A 21,215-nucleotide genomic window follows, 5' to 3' on the forward strand; every position below is an offset into this window, starting at 1 on the left:
GGCACTGTAAGACTAGCAGCCTACAGTTCAACTGTCTGTTTCTTGAGAAGATGATGTTTAAAACATTCAGCCCTCTAAGCCACATGAAAATTCCTGCCCTGCTGGTGGCCTTCTTGTAGGTTTTGTTGTTAGCAGGAGTGATTTGGCCCCAGGCAAGGAATTTTAAAGCAACCCTTGTAAGCTGGATGCCAGAGAACAGCAGAGACTGAAAAATCTTCTTCCAGATAGACAAAATATATTTAATCCTGTAATAGCTAGCATGAGGTGTTTGGCAGACATCCCAGAGTGAAGGGCAGAGCTAATCAATATTAAACATTCACAAGCAAGTAGAGCAAACCAACAAGAAAAACAGAGGAGGTAGCCACTATGTTGAGAGAAGAGGAGATACTGAAGCTAAGAAAAGCCTCAGAAGTTAGTATTTGGAAAAACAGACCTGCTTTGTTGATTAAATGTGGAGTTTTTCCTTTTGTATACTTTTCAGTAGTTGAACGTGATAAGCACATATTTCTACCTGTCTTACAAAACCTCTCAAGAATATAGCTTTTGCCAGAGCTCTTCAGATTCTGCAACTGAAATGACATTCTAGTAAGTAAACAACTCTGAAGGTATTCTTTTAATAATGTTAGCCTGTAGATTGTCATTTATATCCTTTACGCAGAAGAGACAAAAAACAGCAACCTGCCTCACCAAACTTGAAAAAAGAGAAGTTGATTAATTGAAGACAAATATTCCCCACCAAGTTAATGTATCCTAAGAATATATAGCTCTTCATCTTCCAAGAATTTTATTCATCCCGTTTCAGAAAAGGATCAGTTCTTAATTCATTCACACAAGGGCACAGCGTGGCCTGTGTTGTTCTAAACCATCAGGACTGTTTAAGATATACATCATTATTAAGTTCATCTGTGTCTTGAACTTAATTTCCACTTTATAGGCTTTTGAATCTTTCATTCAAGAAAGTCCATTTGAGATGGTTCCTAGGTCATAATAAAAAAGAATTGCTTTGACATGTAACTGTTTTAGACTCCACTGCTAAGCACAAGAGCTAAAAAGACAATGAATGAATATGCATTCATATTATAACAGATGCTACAGAGTTTGCTTATAAGTCCCTACAGAATTCCTCCTATTCCCTTGACTTTCTACATTTCATTTTTATTTATCCTTACTTTAAACCAAAATCTGAGTTCTTTCTATATTCTTCTTATTCCTCTGTTTTTGCATCTTAAATGCCAGACTTGCATATTTCAGATCTGTACTCTGGATACAAAAGTAAGAATATTAAAATAATATTTCAAAACGTTAACTAAACACATTTCCTTTCAAACATCCTCTGTTCATGCTGTTTCTGTTGTACTCTTCCTGATTAAAATACACTCTTTTTCTCTTGAGCTTTTCAAAGTGATCAGAAGAGTCTGGGAAATTTGAAGCACCTATCAGGACAAAAAAGGAGAGGCAGGCCTGTAAACAGCAGCACCTGACAATGTCCATTCAAGCTGATGTCATTCTTGATAGAAATGAGAAAGCAAGGGATGGAGGACATTCAGGAGCTGTTGTCTTAGGAATGGAGCATTTGCTTTTACCACATGGCACGTAGTTGTTCAACATGTTAGAAAGGGCAGAAATACGATCACCTCCAACGGCTGGTACAAAGAATAATCTTACCATTTTCTCTTCATTATTATTTTCCTCACAGTCTGATAGCGAGAGTCTTCTTACATAATACCTTTGATCTTCTTGCACACACTTAACTAGTCAGTGGAACCAAATTAGAGACCGTGACCCCGCCTGTGACAGCTTGGCTATGTAGCTACTTATTGTGAAAATTATCTTGTTTCTATCTACAACATTTGAAATTAATTCCACTCCAGAGGGTATGAGATTCTGTCCCTTATCACACAACTCTTATTTTAAGGTGAGGTTTAGTAGAAACCTTAAAAGACTCCTGCCATCTACTATGAAGGTCATTTTATATGAGAGAAGGTTTCTGTAGTATCTAGTAATAAGCAAAAGATGTTTCTCCAGCTTCCCAGTGTGTTTTTTATCTATACTTAATTCTATTCCAGTGGAAAAGAATTATAAAAATAATCAATAAGGAAATCACACAGGAACACAGGGAAACAAGTGAATGTAAATTCATAGTTGTTATGTAACTCCAAAGAAGAAAATTCAAAGAAACTAGGCAGCATCAAAATCATTTGCTGCTGTAAGTTTTGGTGAGTGATAGCTCTGGGAATAAAATTCCAGCAAGATTTGTCAGTTAGTCAAAATGAATGTTTGTAATTATGAAATAAAGTGAGTTTTAATTCAATTGACTCAAAATAGAAAACAGAACATAAATACAACTTGCATTGGTGAAATTGGAGACAGAAAACAAATAATGATTGTTTACAAAGTCTCCAAAGAGATCAGAGTGTGTTAGCATATGCTCATTTTCAAGACCTTTGGAGTGGCAAATTATTTTTATTGATGTTCCCCAGAGAAATAATAGATGGGCTGTTGGACGCTATAGTCAAAGACATTTCTTATCCCGATATTCATATCTATCTGAGCAGACAACATAATTGTTAGATACAATCTCAGTTATAGTGATAACTGATGGAATAACTACAAACACCATGTGAAACTCTACAGTTTAGTCCAATACAATAAATGCTACCTATACCAATATTAAACAACATGAATATAATCCTGCTATCGAGAGTCCAGCTACATGCTATTTTGTTAATGAAACAGTTACTTGGTTCACTTTGCTAGGGCCCATAGCATTTAACTGAGCTAAGAAGTGCCATTAGAATTAATAGATGAGCCATACATGGCATTTGTAAAAGAAATTAAAAATGCTATGATCCCACTTCAGCAATCCCATTAGCTTGTTCTGTGACATATGTTAAGAATTTGACAGCAGCTAGTATCCAAAATGGCCCACACCATTCTCATGACAGGCTTAGGCCACTACAGCTTCTGAATACCTCTAAGAAGACCTCTCTAGCTCTCATAGTTCTCCCAGCTATGAGTGACTACTTTCACCTTGGCATCAATGCTGAAGGTGTGTATTCTGCTACTAAGGGCCACTCCAGAAGCCAAACAGTTCCCTGTAGATAGCTCTTTATAAGGCTTTTTGAAGAAGTCAGTAACAAACTCTCTGTAAGCATAAGCAAAAAGAAAAAAAAAAACAGTTCTATGAAGATAAGGCTGGGGCTTCCTAAGTATTTTACACTCATGTTCACTCAGTGACTCAAACTGAACGTTTAAGAAGGATGAGACCCTGGTGAGCTGGATTCAGGAACAAGAGCCTGGAGAAAATATGGACAATTTAAGTACTAAGCACAAAGAAACTGATAGGATATCTTTCTACACAAGATGGTAAAAGCTTCAGTTAAAATCACGTACCAGTTCTTAGTCTCTTGAGATACTAATTGCTGGCATGGGACCAGATGTAGCTTGACTGCTCCTGTAAAGCCCATAAGAGGCCATCTATGTGCTTTTCTCAGAGTCTCTTCACTACTAAACAGTTCTTGGGAACATTTTTAACAAGCTATGCAGCTATATAATGGCTTAGGAAGCAGCCAAAAATTTAAGACCACGAAATACAGAAAATTGTGAATTTCTTCAGGAACAATAATAAGCAACAACATCTTCAGATGATTTAAGCTATATAGCCCAGTTTTTCATTAGAACTTTACCCTCTACTCTTAAATGTGAGAACACCTCACAGACTCTATCAAACTTCTGAATGCTGTGACAAACATCGAGATCTTGTATGCTCCAATAAGCCTCTTTTCCCTACTCTATCTTCATTAATATCAAGCTTTGGAAATAGCTTCTAAAATGGTAATATAACATGCAGAACAAAAAGTCACAGAAACAAAATGTCTAGAAAAAATGATTGCTTGATATAATGCATAAGAAAAGATTGATACCTTGATCTCACAAAGAAGAGACTTGAGAGATGAATTCGGTTTATCTTCCTCAATTATGAAGCTCTTCATCAGGCCTTTTTCTTCAAGTAATGCCTTCCTGTGGCCTGGAACACTTGCAGAAAGCACGTTCTTACACACAGTAGTAGACTTCCCTCTTCCTAGGAACCTCTTTTCCACCAGCATCCATGGTATTCCATAGATTCTGTCCCCTGGAATTTATATAAAACGACTACAGTTTTCTTCCACTGCTCTTCTGTGCTTCAACAAACCATCTTCTCTGCCTACCCATAGGCTCCTTCTTCCCTGAGCTGAAGGACAAGTTTCTTCCAGCTCCTGCAGGACCACCTACTGTAACCTCATTACCCACTGCCTTGGAAAAGCTCTGCAGATCCCTGAAATGTTTCAAAGTTACCATTGCCAGCAACACAAGAGGATCTCCATGCATTTCTAGGAATAACTTTTTCTATCACAGAGACATGTATTTTATAGTAGCTCTACCTCAAAGTCTTTAAAGAACTGCTTTAACCCACAGCAAATCTAGATGGAATATGGTACAATAAAGTAATTCCTATTCCCAACTGATGTATTAGTATGTTGGCTACTGAACCATCCTTTCTTTTTTAAATTCCCACTAAGAAAGTCACATGGTTTCTCAAAAAATCAAGTTGATTAAATTAGATGAAATACATTTCTGTAGCTGTGATATCAGGAAAATCTCATCTATTATTTTCTTTGGAAATGCATAACCTGTTATTTATGAAATATATTTTACTGTCTGCCTCAGTCACTGATAACTAATTATTTAATTGCCAGCACAGGAAAACATGCAGCATGTGCCAGCTATGCAGTAAATAGCCTCTGGTGACTGGTTTAAAAAAAAAAACAACAAAGCTCTGGCTTTGCCCCTTCCCCAGCTAATCTAGGTTAAGTAAAGATGTAACTTTAGTATGCTGAGGATGTGAGAGAGAATAAAAGCTTTGAAAGGGAAACACACAGCACTAAACAACAGAGATTCATTAGTGTGGGTATATCACAAAGGTCATGTCAAGGAAGTTCTCAATCAAATCCTTATTTACCAAGGTGTAATAACTTTACGTGAAAGCATACAGAACACCTAATTGACATTCCAACATTCTGTACCTTGACCTAAAAGTCAGGAAAATATTGGTCTATTATATGCAATTGCAGATGTTTTTCTCTTTTCTCTTCCTGATTATTTAGAATTTCTCAATGATTTCCTTAATAGTTTTGTATCACTGCTACTTTTGTTCTAAGAAGTTTAATAGTGATGATCTCTTAATAGGTCACCAAACCTCTGAGAGAGAAATGGTTGAGAGCAACAACTTCAGACTTTGGATTAAGGTAGGAATGATCAAACACTGTCATAGGTATTAGGAAATAAGGTCCCATGATTCTCCTGAAGACCTGAAATCTAGGGACCAAATAGCTTAGTATTCAATATTATTGCTGAAAAATTGAAATAGTTTAAATATATAGCTTAAAATAGGTCAAGTTCACTAACTGCAGTGTTTGTAAGAAAATATTCAAGTATATCATGCCTTTATCTGTGTTTCCTATTCATGGTTTTTCACTTAAGATTACAAAGAAATAGAAATTCTGGGCCATTAGAAAGCATCATTTTGCGTTATTCAATGTCATTTGGCCAAACTTCCCTTCAAAATATGCTCTTGCATGTAGTGTTTGAAAGGCAGGCAGGCTACCAGTGTCAGTTCACTGTGTCTTTAGCCATGCAGAGATTTCTGGTTTACTAAATTTCCTAAATTTAATTCACCAAGAGGCCCAGCTTCCTGCCATCTGCTCCCATTCAGTGTATTACTGTCTAACTCACCATTCAAGAAAACATTTTTATTAAGAAAAGCAGTGCTGAGTGTTCTTGCAAGTTATATATAGACTCATTGATTTAGTCGCGTGTGATAGCTTTTCCAATTAAAATATTCTTCATAAAAAATTTAATAATCCTTATTTTTCTTTAGCTTTCAGAATCTTTTCAATGTGCCTCATTGAGCATGGAGTAGTTAATAAGATTTTTCAGCTACTCACAGTTTGCCATGCCCATACATATATTATATGAAAGCAATTTTATAAATTAAAAGTTACACATCCACCAAAATAGAACACAGACAGTGTCAAATGTGCACTAAATGCTAACTTTCTACATTCTGTAGTAGCAAGAGGCAATTGCTACATAGTGCTATTGTGATAATGTCACAAGCCAAAGTACAACAAGAATATTAAATTTTCTGGGAATATCTGACAGCACTGATTATACTAAAATATAAGAAAGGGTAGAAAGATGTGCGGATGAAAAGACCTTGATTCCCAGTACACTGCAGATGATACCTGAACCTGTCAAAGTAATACTATTGTTTTTTTTTCAACCCACTGTGTGCTTCAAATACAGTACTCAGCACATTGCCACCCATGCATCTTCTCAGAATAAAGGTCAAAAATCTTCTTTGGATCAATGAAAGAACACTGCACTATGTCACACACTTTTAATATAAACCTCTTTACATTGTAACACTCTCAAGAGCTATTTCAGAAATTCTTTCAGAATTTCGGGAAAATATTAATAGTCATGTTCTTCATTCTCAAGTCTCTATAATTGCAATTATATTACTTGGAGACTTTGCCAAGCAAAGTAAAAAATGTTCTGCAAAATAACTGCAATATTACTAAACCATTTGTTTCTACACAGGGACCCTCAATGGTTACGTGTGTCTAAGCACACACTACGTGATTTCACACAGAGGATTCCTGTCTCTAAAAGAAAATGTCATTTCAAGGAAAAGAGGGAGGAAAAGTATTATCCAGACCTGCTGCTATTGATGCTGCAGGCACCTAGTTCAGCAGGTCACACCAGGTGACTTTTGTTTTCTTTCTCAGCTTACCTCCACAGAAACATACCAACTCTCAGAACTTAGCCATGAGTGCCATGGTATCTGATGTTTCCCTGTGTCAGATAATCTAATAAGAGCTTCAGCTTTTATTTCATCCCAGCTGATTTACCAAGAAAAAGTTAAATAATTGTTTAGGTTCAATAGTTTTAAGTTACCTTTGTGATTTCTAGTCTTAGCTCACATGCCAACTTGGAATAATTGAGATTAACACCATTCATGTGACACACGACTGTTCCTACACCACACCTTTCTAGAAAAGTTTGATCTGAACAAGGAATTACATATTTTCTATAGAGCAAGGGAAGGAATATCATCTGACCTTTCAGGAACTACGTACATATTAAAGATCTTCAGAAACTTGGCTATGTAATAGTTTTTCAAAAGCAATCCAAAGATTAATTGCTTACATAGTTCTTATGGAAAGGAACATTAATTTCCATAAATGTAATCATAACCTACAGAAGAGCATTCAAAAGAATCGCATATTTACTATACTATATATTAGGGGAAAAAAAAAAAAAAAAAGAAAAAGAAAAAAAAACCCACAAAAACTCCTAATCATTATATTATACCATGCTGCTAGAATTAGCTTCTCAACAGGAAATAGATACATTTATCTTTGTTAAGATGTTTTCATTTTAGCCATTCAATCCCATCCTAGGTGTCAGCATGTACGCACTGTAACAGGAAGCACCACGGATGTAAATTAACGAGGAGTCAGTAACTTCCTTGTTCTAACCCTCCCTCTTTTAAGCTTTCTGCTTTCTTGCTCTTAGCACTTACATCAAGTTCAGTATATCATCAAGTAAATATAATTATTCACGTTAATGCACTTGGAAACAGACACTAAAGCACAGACCAACTATGTCAGAAATAGGATTAAATATTAGGCTTCCTAAATTCAAATCAATGTCCCTAGTTCAGCAGGTCACATCAAGTTCCACTGCTTGCAAAATCTCTTGAGCCAACACTAACAAACTCATCTTACATCAACGTATTTAAACAGATAAGAGATCTCCATGCTTAGTGGCTCATAAAAATAAGATATACTTAACTTGGATCCTAAATAAGGGAATGAACAATTCATTTTAAATAGCCAATTAAGTTTAAACTTCATAAATCCTCTTGAAAAAACAGGGTAGGTAATAACCATTCCTAAAAAAGAGGTGAACAGATTAGGTCTTTAAAAGCATGATGTTCTGTAAACACAATATTAAAAAAAAACCAAACGCTCTCTTGGTTCCTTTGTAGAATAACTGCATGAGTTCAAGACAGAGTGGAACTCTCATCTTCCATTGTTCTATAGACACCATTATTCCTCGCACAGAAGACAAAAAGCTAAAACATGGCAGGATTGGATCAAAAGATAGGAATAAGGCTCCATAACAAACAATAATGGAAATACATTAATACTTGAGAGAAAAAAAAAAAAAAAAGAAGTCAGGAACTGAAATTGTTTGAAAAAATACGCAAAGTTTTGATTATTTTAATGTGTTTAAATTTAGCCCACCTCCTGTGATTATTATGTACTTCCCCCTTCTCCCATTGTCACAGTTCCAACCCAGTTCAGCTCAGTTCTGCAACTGATGGGGCAGAGGCACCCCAGGAAAGGGGAAGAGGAATAGGGGAAAGATGGGGAGATTGGCCTTAAAACAAAACAGCAGCAATGAGCTAAGGGAGAAAACTAGTTTACTAAATATGATAGCAGAATGCAAGATAACACAATATAATACAATATAATTGGAATTGAAGCTGATAAATCAAACGAATGACAGCATTCAGAAATGAAAGGCCATACTCTAATGCACCTAGCACACAGAGCCAAGGCAGGCAAAAGAAAGATGGTCTCGTGACTCCCAGTCAATTTTATCTTTCCCAACAACCAGAAAACAGAAACAGAATAATGAAGTCTTCTAGGATCTGTATTTCACTGTTCTTCCAAAACCAGAGCTGCAGCTTTAACTCTTTAACTTCCAGTGGACTGAATGATGTTACTATGCAGAATACCAACAAGAAAATTCATAAAACTACCACATTCATTTATTTCAAAAATTTCGGAGTTCAGGTAACTGAAGAGTTGGTAGTTTTCACAAAGAAACATTGTCTAACAGCATTTTTTATAAGGTAGTTTAATAACTAAAATCAAATTATTGTAAGGTGTTGATCCCATCAAAGCAAGTGCAAGGTTCTGCATCTGGGTTGGGAATCTCAGGCACAGATACAGGTTGGGCAGAGAGTGGCTTGAGGAGGAGAAGGATTTTGGGTGTGTCAGTCAATGAAAGACTCAACATGAGGCAGCAATGCACACTTGCAGCCCAGAAGGCCAACTGTATCCTGGGTTGCATCAAGAGAAGAATGACCAGCAGGTCAATGGAAGTGATTCTGCCGCTCTACTCCGCTCTCATGAGACCCCACTTGAGTACTGCATCCAGTTCTGGAGCCCCCAGCAAAAGAAGCAGCAACACATGATGCGAGTTATGCTGGCCAAAAGCTGGAAGCTTTAATACTTGCACTCTGTTAGAGTTACTGAAACCAAAGAAAGTGAGAAAAGTTGGCAACATTTTCTATTATGTCACTGAGACTATATGACAGATCACAATGCAGGTAATATCTGAAAAAACTAGTGCAAAATTTTCAGGATAAGCTGCAACTTTGTCCAAGTATCTTCTCCAATGCTCTATGCTCTAAAGAACAGTGTATTTTTATTGTATATTTCAGTACATAGCCTAACAGGAATTCACATTTTCTTGTTTGTTATTTAGCCAGTTAGCAAGGGATAATCTACTAACATTTGGATTATTCACAAAATGTGGTTTGTCTGAAAGCCACTATATAATGCTATATATATAAAAAGAAACGTCAATAAATAAATACCACAAAAAACACACAAAAACAACAAAAACCATGTACTCTCTCTGCTTTTCAACTGCATGGAGAAAGCGTTCAGCATAGGGCCTCCTAGCCTTTCTTTAGATGGACAAAATTAGCAGAAAACTTCAGGAAAATACACTTTAGGATGACGATACATGACTAATCTTTTATGACTTAGTACATGACTGCACATAGGCTCAGAGTTATGATGAGTGATCTGCCTGTCTACTTTCCATTTCCAAGAAAATTGCAGTCATGTCACTCATTTTCCAGCACGTCTGAGTCAAATTATCTTGTGTTTGCTGCAAGGACCCACATAGGGGATAGTTTCCACAGAGCAGCTGAAGTGTGGCAGCTTTTGAAGAAAGTGACATGTTTATAACCAAAAGACTCAGTTAAGCAGGATTCAAATTTTTATGCCACTTCAGAACAGAAACAGCATTGAAGAAAACAGTGAACTAGTCAAGAAAAAACTGATTTTCTCTAATTATTTCAAGACCACCACCACCATGGTCCTTTCTTAAGACCAATGGCAAGCACATAGAAAAAGAAAGTTTTCAACTCTATTCTCCTCCATTAAAATTTTCCTCATTTATATTTAGCACATAAAAAGAAAAGTTGTAGAATGTACACTTTATTAAACCTTCTGACACATCTCAGTTTCAATCATCATTTACAATACCTAAAACTGGGCATCCTTTTCAATAATGTAAGCCCAATATCTCCGAAGACAAGGACTATTTCGATCCCTGTACATATTTTGAGGATGCAAGATCAACAACTGGAAGAATACACCATAAAGCTGGTTACATTATTCAACACATTCCATTAATCCTTTATACTGTCAGAAGTATGACTGAAGGGTTGTTTAGTTGTTGTTTTAAGTAAATGAGAAATATGGCCCTGAAAGGAGTTTTAGAAATCTCAGCATAATAATAATAATAATAATAATAATAATAATAATAATAATAATATGGCTATTTAAGTGCTAGAGTATACACCCAATCTAAGAGTAACGTGATAAATAGATGTATCAGTGGTATACTTTATGCCTATCAATATCGAAACCCCTTAGAAATTCTGCCAATTTTTAGCAACCAGCATCTGAGCTTATCAATCATTTCCACTCATTGCTTCAAATTTAAACCGATGATAAACTGTTGGAGGTGGCTGCTTCATCCTGCATCTCTACTGGAATGTAGGGCCCAAGAACTTCTTGCTTTATCTTATCTCCCCAAAGAAGAGTGAATGCAGATCTCCTGTCTCCCATTTTAGATTTAAACTATATGATTTTGGCAATGCCTTTGGAAAGGAAATATATATTCTAATAATAATAAAATAAAGACACATACAAAAGTAAAGGAGTAAATCTAAATTACTAGCTTGGATGTTTTCTTAGGTACATAGAATACCTAAATCTAAACTTAATTTTTCAAGTTTGGACATAATTAATCCATTGACTATAGAGAGCCTAAAATTCAAGGGTGAACTAATAAGTTCTGAGTTCCATAGTGAAATTTTTACTTAGTAGCCAGGCAGAGAAACAGATTTAACAACTGTAAATTTGGATGACACATGCAAACATCAAATCCATTCCTATCCACACAGCCTAATCTTGGTTCTAGTTGTTCTATGCATTCTTTGTTTTCTATGTAATATTTGCTCTCTAATCCGCTCTTTCCTCCTCTTTATTTTTTTACTGGCCTAATGCTCCGAATTGTCGAACTGCAGCAACTTACTCAAGTTTTGAAGGAAGTTCAAAAATAATATTTATCAAAATATTTTTACAACACTTAATACACTTTCAATAAAGAAACAATAGAGACATACTAGTTTCCAGTACAATACTTTGCTCAACAAAATAAGTTTAGATACTGGAAGTCCTTCCCAAGGGGGAGGGGAGGGAGGAGGAGGAGGGGAGGAGCCAAGAGAATAAGAAAGTGTGATTTATCTCATTTCACCACCTCTTATAGATTCCTACCTGAGCACTTCTAATTTTTGTAGTCTAGGATTAACCAGATAAAATACATTAAATTAGGGGTGGAAATACAGAAATATTCCTCAGGCTCAGTTAATCTGTAAGCCTTCATACCCCCCAGTGTAGCTCACACACATGAATCAAATTGGAATGTGACCAGAGACTGAGATGGTGACTCTGAATCAGCACAGATAAATTTACAGATGTGAAACATACATTTAAGGAGAAAGTAATGGAAATTTCTTCTGGCTGAATGGGTCTCTCTATTAAAGTGGGTTTTTTTGAACATTAGTTTCATGTTTCCTTCTCACTGCAGGTTGTGCACTGATTATATGTTTCGCCCCAAATGTTGAATGAACAGCTAGAATTTGACCAGATGCTTGATGCCTGGTTTGCTTGTCCAGCAAAATGAGTTGAATATAATCAACAAAGAATTCTCTTTTGATTTATATTTTCAGTGCTTCAAGGTCCTTCAACCAGAAAGTATGGCTTGTTACATATTTAGCTTTGATTTCTTTTCTTTGGGGTTGGACTGACATTTTTCCTGCTGGGCTGGAAAATGATGCATTGAGGCACAGTTCTAAAACCAGGAGATATGTGCATTACAGCAAAGCATTTAAGCACATAGCCAGCGAGAACATTCTGGGTGCAGAGTAAAGGCCTTAGTCAGAAGTAGCTACAAGCAGACCTTACAAGATGATTTCTTTTTCTGCACAACTTGATAATAAAAATTGTCCTCCTGGCAGTGTGTCGGAGGGCATGTTAGGATTATGTGTAACCACAAGAAGCCTAAAGCCTGCTTCACAACAGTTGTATTTGGCAGAGGAGATTGGAAGTATTTGTGTATGAGAATGAGAGACACGGTCTGAGGAAAAGAGAAATGCAAACAATCAACTTAGTGCCTGACAGGCAATATGCTTTTTTTTTTTTTTTTTTAAATAAATAAATAATACTCCAACATTCAGAAATTAAGTATGATTTTGTTAAGGACATAATGAATGATGCACAACACATGCATGTTTCCATATATATCCCTAGAGCCAGAAGGCAGTGCCAGGAGATTTATTGGTTTTTCATTTCTGGCTTTTCTACAAATAGGGAAGATCAGGAGATGTGATTCACAAGTAAAGAAAGCATAATTGTACAGTATCTGAGATAAAGCCAAGAGTCAGACCTAATGCAGCTAACTTTGTTATAGCAAACATTGCTTATTATTTACCAAGAAAACCATATTTTGAGGATTCCAATATTACAGAAAAGCGTCTAATTTGCTTCTTGAAAGGGACTGTGCTGCTGTGAGCCACCACTTCTCAGTTCCCCAGGAAAGTTTCCCCATCACAATAGCAAAGGTGGAACATTAATGCTAGACTTCATTTTCTATTAAGGAAAGACACAAGACTTTGCTAAAAGTCTTAGCCCTAGTTATATATGTGCAAATAATGAATGCCACTGCTTTACTTTCACCAGATATTCCTTTAGCTACATTGCATTTGTATCTTCAATAATACAAGAAACTGAAGTAGATAAACTATTCACAGAGGTTACATTATCCATTTTAAGAAAGTAAAAGTAACAACCCATTCAGGAAACACTGTTTTGGACAAACGCTACTGAACAAATGAAATTACAATATGTTATCAGCTAAGGACAATTACTAAGTATTATGTGCAATTTACTGATGCCTTTGATTGGGGTGACATTACAAAGACTGAGTCAGTCAGGATTTATAGACAACAAGCAGAGTCAATGACAATTTGCCTCATTAAGTACAAATGTTAGATCACTAAAGAAATATATTTAGTTATTTATCTGTCAACTTTAGTTTTTATAAAATGCCACAAAATGACTGAGTTCACTCCTTCTGAGTGGGCCTAGTGCTCACTGTGGCTGTTCTTCCTCCATGTGGAGCCACAATGATCTTAACATGCAGCACTCTACACACAAACAGCCTCTTCTCCAAATTACATCACACTCTGCTATAGAAATGGACTGTAGTTCAGTGTTCAGAATGAAACACCCTAAGGTGCTTCCTTTATACTCACAGTGATGTACAGACCTTCTGGCAAAGGAAGCAATCAGGGAGTCAGACGTTTCGCACATAAAGAGGTCAGAGATATGCCACCTTTTGAACATATACTGAATCTAAATATGGGAATTCTTCACGAGACCCATTTTACGTCGATTCAAAGCTATTAGAATAGTTTTGTTTTAAACACGTAGAATAGTAGTATTTAAAACAATTTAAAAAATTAGGACCGACTCCTCCAGTTTCTTTCATACATTCCTAACTCCCTACAACCCAGACTTTTTGGATACTGGGAAAGAACCTTATGATATCTAAGATTTCCAGAATTAATGGATAACACATAGAGCTAATGGATAACGTTACTTCAGTGCATGTTGTATATTGGAAAACAGGATGAAGTAGTTACAATTGGCATGAAAAAAAAAAAAAATAAAATAAAATAAAGTATCACCAGCTCTTGAAGTACTATAAATCTATAAACAAGAGATGATAGGTAAAATACAGGGATTAAAAATAAAGAAGGCTTCTGCAGAGTAATAAAAACAATGCTGCAGTTGCCTGTGCCATGTCCTATAGCATAAAATCTCATTCAATAAATTACCCTCTGCAATTTAGCTCCAGCTTATATTGAGAATAAGGAAACAATACAACAGCAAGTCTTATCTCCAAACACATACAATCTTATTCAAGTCTTTTCATTGTTTTTGTTTTCTTTTATAAGGTTTCATTTTCCTTCACAAATACAGTAGCTGATGTTTAAAGGCATATAAATCATGTAATTAATATAGGTATATATGTATGTATGGGTATATACACTTTATGTGTGCTTATATCAAATGAGCTGTAATAATCAAGTACATATCAGCATGCTGAGTGTTTTTCCAATAGTGAAATATCCTCTTATAGCAAACAATCAGTTTAGCAAAATGGATAATTTTAATTGACACGTTGCTTTAGAACAACTCTTTACCATCTGTTCCGCCCTCTAATTACAAATGCAACAAGAATATAATTCACAATTGCATCATTAAAAAGACATAAGGAATGTAATGTACATCTCTGCTCCATTTTAACGTAGCATGCATCTGTTCCTCGTTTTGGAGATCAAATATTTATATATATATATAAAATAATAACAATTAAAATAAATCCAAGGAAAACTTCTTTCTTTTAATAGATAAAATTCTCCCCCTCTGCAATTTTTCCATAAAAGGCATTATTGGTATAAATGAGATTACTGAATATATGTGGAATGCATTTGAACACAAGTGCCTGCCTGTCCCTTATCAGCTTGTCTTATATATGCACTTAAAGGAGAACATAAATAATACCTCCACATATCTGGCTCTATCAATAGACAAAGTACTCTCAGACAGTCATGAATCAAGAGCAAAGGAATCAGTAAACCTGAACTAGCTTTCACGTAGTCTAATAAAGTAAGCTGTTGGACATCCTTAATTGATTCAAGAAAATGCAAGTTGAAAGAAAACTCCTGATTTTCACAAGTATTTAAAACAAAACACTGATGGATGTTTCATTTTCTCCCAGGATGCCTCAGGAGGATCTTGGGTATACCAGGATCTTACTGCAAGTCCTTAAATGTCTTTTCTATCACACATATAGATCTCATAAATCTTAGGTTCTCAAGATCCTAAATACTGTCCTTCAGCAAAAGACATAACTATAAATCACCAAGTTAAAATTACAACAACACCATTGTTATTTGTGCAGCTTAGCTTTTACCACTAGTAAAGCACTACTGCTTACTACATACATAGCAATCAGTTTGAAATTAGCTCAGGTATGCCCCTGTAACCTGCTGTCACACCTTTTGGCTGCAGGACGAACGTGGAGTGCAAACACCCAAACACTTAGTTGAGTTTTAGAGATGCATCCCATGAAATTATACAATGTATCGGAACCCCCATTTTATAAATCACAGGACTACGTAACAAAATATAATCCTTCCTTGAACTTAAAAGCTTTCTTGGAAAGATAAGGTCATACAACCTGAGTGTGGCAAAACATAAAGGTTCATTCTAGCTCCCCTTTTGTTTGAAGACATTATGCTTTAAGGCTCATCATCAAATATTTATATTTAAAGACACAATACAAAATAATCACACAATGTATATTCTTAGGGTATCAGATAGAAAAAGTTGAAAGATCAAGCACACAATACAGGGAATTCTAAAAATAATGTTGCTACAGCAACTCACCCACATTGCGAATACTGTATTTTTTATTATGTTCCTTCCACAGCATAAATGGAAATTTAATAAGGAAGAGTTTTAACAAAGAAAGTAGTAGCAGACGAAACAGTCATCAAATACAAAGTCATCAGGTTACAACTGGGATAGGCCAACTAAACTACAGTTTTATTCTTAAAAGGGCATTGTGGAGCATTAGAAATTCCAAGATCAAATTGTTCAGTTGAGAAGTTATAGCAGTGCTAGTTGATTTTTTCTCTTAAATGTCAGCCCTCAGTACCCCACTGGAAGACAAAGTGACAAGCTGGTTCCTTACTTCTGATCTCTTTTAATCTCTTTTTCATTCCCTTACACAGCAGCAACCTCATGCAGCAGAGAATACCTGCAGTACTATCCTGTAACCTTTTGGGAACTTATCAGAAAAACACACCATTTCCTTTGTAGAAATTAAATATTAATTTTACTAAAGGGTAAGAATATGTATCCCTTTAAAGCATCAAGATGATCAAGCTTCTGCACCAATTTCTATAGCATTCAGTTTTTATTCTTTAATGTTTTACTGATATTCTTATAATAAGAAACAAGCTATATATACTCATTTAATATCAATACTGAATTCATTAGCAGCCTAACGGATCATTTTTAGCTATCCCTCTACAGTGGGACTGGTATGGAACATATGGAACCTTATAGAATGTTGCAACAGACATTTCTGATAACATTTTAAAAGGAATTGCAATACACAGTGTACAGATCTGGTTTGAAAACCTTGTCATCTAATGTAAAGCCAAAGTCTTTTGAAAGCCTGATCTCAGGTTCTTGGTACACAATCCTTCACAGAAATGCAGTTTTCATTCCTCTAGAAGAAACAGTTCTCTTCTTGAATTTTTAACATTTCTCCTTTCTTCCACTCTGCAGTAATGAAAACACAACTAGCCTGTTCAAGGTCTATCCTCTTCCTGACAGGCTGAGTGGGGAAGATGTGGAGAAGCTATATGGGTTACCCATACTGTAGCTTGAAATGCTCAAGTCCATCCCACTGTGCCTATGCACTGCCATGTCTAGTACTTCCTCAGCTTTCCATGGAACAGAATTCAATCTTAAAACAGGAATAAAACTTATTTAAAGACTTAGTTAATACAAGTGCAGTTCAGCTGCATATTTAAAACCCCAGAATATTTTCCAATATTTAATATTGGAATAAAAATATAAAAATAAAAATATAATAATAATTACCACTTGATTGACAAACCTAGGGAGACATGAAAGACAGGGCACACAACTACATTCAACAACAATTTCTACCACTTTTCAGATTCCCTTACAGAATTGAGCATCACCAAAAGGAAAGAGATATTGCAGATCTATTGAGATCTAGGTCCACAATTTTTCTAGTGATAGTAGCTTATAGTATGCAATTCCACATAGGAAAACAATAAACATTTCTAGATGTCTCTGGTGAAACATGTTTCCTTGCAAGCATTATGTATTCACACGTTTTCTTTTAGTGTATTCATGGAGAGGGGAAAAAAAAACACAAAACACCACACTTAGATTAAACAAAAGCTCACAAAGTTTAGACATTGCAGGAAACCAAAACAGCAAAACAGCAGCACGCGTTCCTCCTCACTTTGTGCTCTGGCCCAATAAAATAAAGTACCATATTACATGAGAGAAAGTGTGAGTCACTGAATATTGTAAATTTTCCTAATGTATTACAGCTACAGAAACACCTGTGCTAAACTTAGTAACTTTGTGCTAATCCTCTGCGAATATTTCAACAGCTCTCTGGTGTTTTCTTTCCTTACCAGCATGCTGGGGTGGTCGGTGTTATTCTTTCTCCTCTGCACATGCTTCCAAGATGTCCATGTTTGACTCATCTGGTCCAGCTGCCCCCTGCCCAGCCTGAAGCAGGCAGGCTGGGCTGCTGGGGCAGCCCTTAGCACCTGAAGGCTGACCTGCCCTTCATGAGCAGCACAAGGCCAACATGAGCACTTTGCTCAGGTCTATTGCACCAGTGCCTTTTTCTATCCCCACATAATAGAAGATGTTAAACCTGGAAGGTTTTAAAATGACTGCTTCTACATTACACTCAAAGCACTGTTCTCACACCATTCCTTGATAAAGACCGCAGAAGGAAAGCCACTGCATAGCGCCCCACACTGCTCAAAAGCACAATGTGACCCTCAAAGAAAAAACAATGCAACAAATTTTAAAAACAGCAAAGATCGTGTGGACTGACCTTCCCAAGGAAAGGCTACACCAGGTTCTGGTGCCCAGAACAGCTGCACCTAGATTCAGGTGTCAGGGAGTGCCTGCTGGGATCACTGAACTGCACTGCACTGCTCTGCACCTGTGGGTTCCTCCGGCAGCTGCTCCCTGAGGGTGCAAGGGGCGCTTGGGGGAAAGTTCCAGAACCATCTGGAGAACCCAGCCTCCCCAGCCCGTCTGGGGGTCAGTTTACCCATCTATATTTGATAACAGGCTGGGATTGCCATTACTGAGCGTTTAAGGTTTATTCTCAGGATTTAAGCAAATTCCTAGCTTTTGTGAGGACGAAACAGTTTTGAACTTAGAGGGCAGAGACCCAGCCCCTGGTCCTCAGGCCTGGCTTGCACTACAGTTACACCAGCACAGCTCCCTGCGCTGCCACAGCCATGGATCTTGGGCTGATAAACTGCTGGAGGTTAATCACGCGGTGTGGTGCATCAGAGGGAAACACAGCACGGATGGAAAAATTAAAAGGACACACAAATCAAGGACTGCAAAGCTGCTGTTTGTAAATAGATTACATGCAGCTGAGTTTATTGCACCACTGATAGGAGTAGTGCTGAGACCGAGCTATGGAGTCAAAACCAGATTTCAGATTGCTAAAAAATTTCACAGTTTACATATTTGCTGTTTTCTAAAACCAGGTTTTACATTAAAAAAAAAAAAAAAAAAAAAAAAAAAAAAAGCAGTGGTTTGCATCTATCAAAAATGAAGAAATAAATGTCTAGTATATCCATAATCAGTAACTCTTCTTTCTTAAGATGGCTTTATTAAGGCCCCTGCTCTTATTTCCCCTCCTTGCACCAGCACTCATGCCAGTCCAGCCCCACAATTTTGTTTATCATAAGTAGAATAGAGATAATAATTTATACTTTTTTACTATTGATCTAAGAAGGAGGGAGGTTTGGAGAGCTCTCAGGCATAGAGATGAAATGCATAGGGCACAGATGTCCCTTTTATAGCTGTTAGCTATGTTGATCACACTTTTTAATTAAGAAGGATTTTATAGGAATATAACAAGTGAAACTCCTACTTTATCAGTTAAGTATACTCCTCCTTCACACATGAAGCTTTTATTTTATGGTTAAAAAAAAAAAGTCCTATTGCTTTCTGTAAAATACAGTATCCATAAAACTCCACTTGACGTGTATTGATTATATAAAGTGAATAACATCAAAGAAGGGGGATGGGATTTCTGCGTTATGCACAAAACTGCTATGGCTACAATTAATAACCACATGATTCTATTAGAGCATTTTCAGAAGGATCTATGATTCTATGGTTTACCAGCACTTGATTTCAAGGGGCTCACCACAAATATTTTGGCACTGGTCTGAGGATTATAACACAGGTTTTATCTCCTTTTCTTAACTGGGAACACCCTACCCTCCAGAGATGTTCTTCTTTCCTGTACAAAATGGAGTAGATAACAAAAACATTTGAGAGTGACACACTTTGGAATACTTCGTTGTGGGATGATATGTCTCTCTCTTGCAAAATAGGAGAGAAGCGTACAAATTTCCTCCAAAAGATTGATAATGAAGAATCTCTGCAACAGCACACTTCCCATGTTCTCTATTTATGAAAAGAGGTTGGCTCCTTCTGTCATATTTTGACAGACATAAAACAGTAGCTTTTGCATTGAGAGGGAGATTCTGATTAAGCAATTATTTTATGTTCCATTTTAGCTCTTACCGAGGCAGTGCAAACATTTTAAATTTGCAAATAAATCTATTTATAGGGTAGTTGATATTTCATTGCATTAACAAGACACTATTACTCCTGTGTTCTTTATTCCAGGTAGAACTCAACTATTTCTCAAAATATGAGAAAAAAAAAGTTCTATCACCCATAATTATTTAATAATTCTGCTTCACTGTCTGTTTTCTGGTTTCATATCAGCAGTACAAAAACAGATTTATTAATGGCAAGACCATCTGCAAGTGCAACTTTTCTGTTATCAATGTCTTCATACATCCTTCTATCATCTCAATGATATCTCCAGTTAAAGTCCAATTTCTGTCCTTATCTTCCAACCTATTTAGGTTCTGGGAAAAAGTTTTGCAGGCAGTGTTGAGTCTTTCCTTTTCTTATTAGAGACAAAAAGTTAATGGGCTCATCAGAAAAGCACTGCACTGTGTATAAACATTCCTATTCTTGCAGTTCTAAAAACTATCATAAGTGCAGTTGTATTTTATTTGGTTGGGCCGTTGTAATTCCTCAAGTATCTGGAACATATGCTTTCATAAAGAAAGACATACAAGTTTCCCTCTCTATGCCTGATCACCTCTATGGAATCCTAGTAATTAGATTTTCTGTCCTGTTAGTCTTCATTCAATAAGACAGTTGCAGATACTCCCCTAAGCATGGTTCTGAAATGTGCTTTCACCTTGCCCAATCACCAAATGATTGGTGAGGAATAGTTACTCTATTTTTTTTTCAAAAACAGTGGTTTTGTTTTTTGCACACGTGCTACAGAAAATATGTATAGTGTAGAAAAAATTATCTTCTTCAAAGTCCTGTAGGAAGCTTGTGTCTGGCTGTACCAGGTCAATCACTAAGTAACTCTTCATTAATGCAGCCTTCTGAAATTAATTTCTCTATACAGCAACGAGGAAATTCTAAAAATCTTCAGCTTCTGGAAATTTCTGGAGCTTTAGGAGCTCTTCTGTAACAAAAATCCATGCTCAAAAGCCTCTTTCAAATGGCTGAACTTCTGAATTAGAGTTCTTAGCAACGTGTTTCAGACCACAAGGTAGAGTGGCAACTAATCAATCATGCAATTGCTATTTGCGAAGACTTTGTTTTCTAAGATAATTAGAGTTCTTTCAGGAGTTGTCCAAAGGTATTGACAAAGCAAATCAATAAATCTATTACTACTGTTTGTTCAGATCTAACTTACAACTTTCTTTACTAGGCTATATCAGGATGAACTAAAATCAGAAAAAAAAAAAAAAAAAAAAAAAGACAACAGCCTGAGCTTGTCGTATCAAAAGCTGTCAAATTTAACTATGA

Source organism: Lagopus muta, chromosome 9 (assembly GCF_023343835.1).
Source record: "Lagopus muta isolate bLagMut1 chromosome 9, bLagMut1 primary, whole genome shotgun sequence".
NCBI classification, from domain to species: Eukaryota; Metazoa; Chordata; class Aves; order Galliformes; family Phasianidae; genus Lagopus; species Lagopus muta.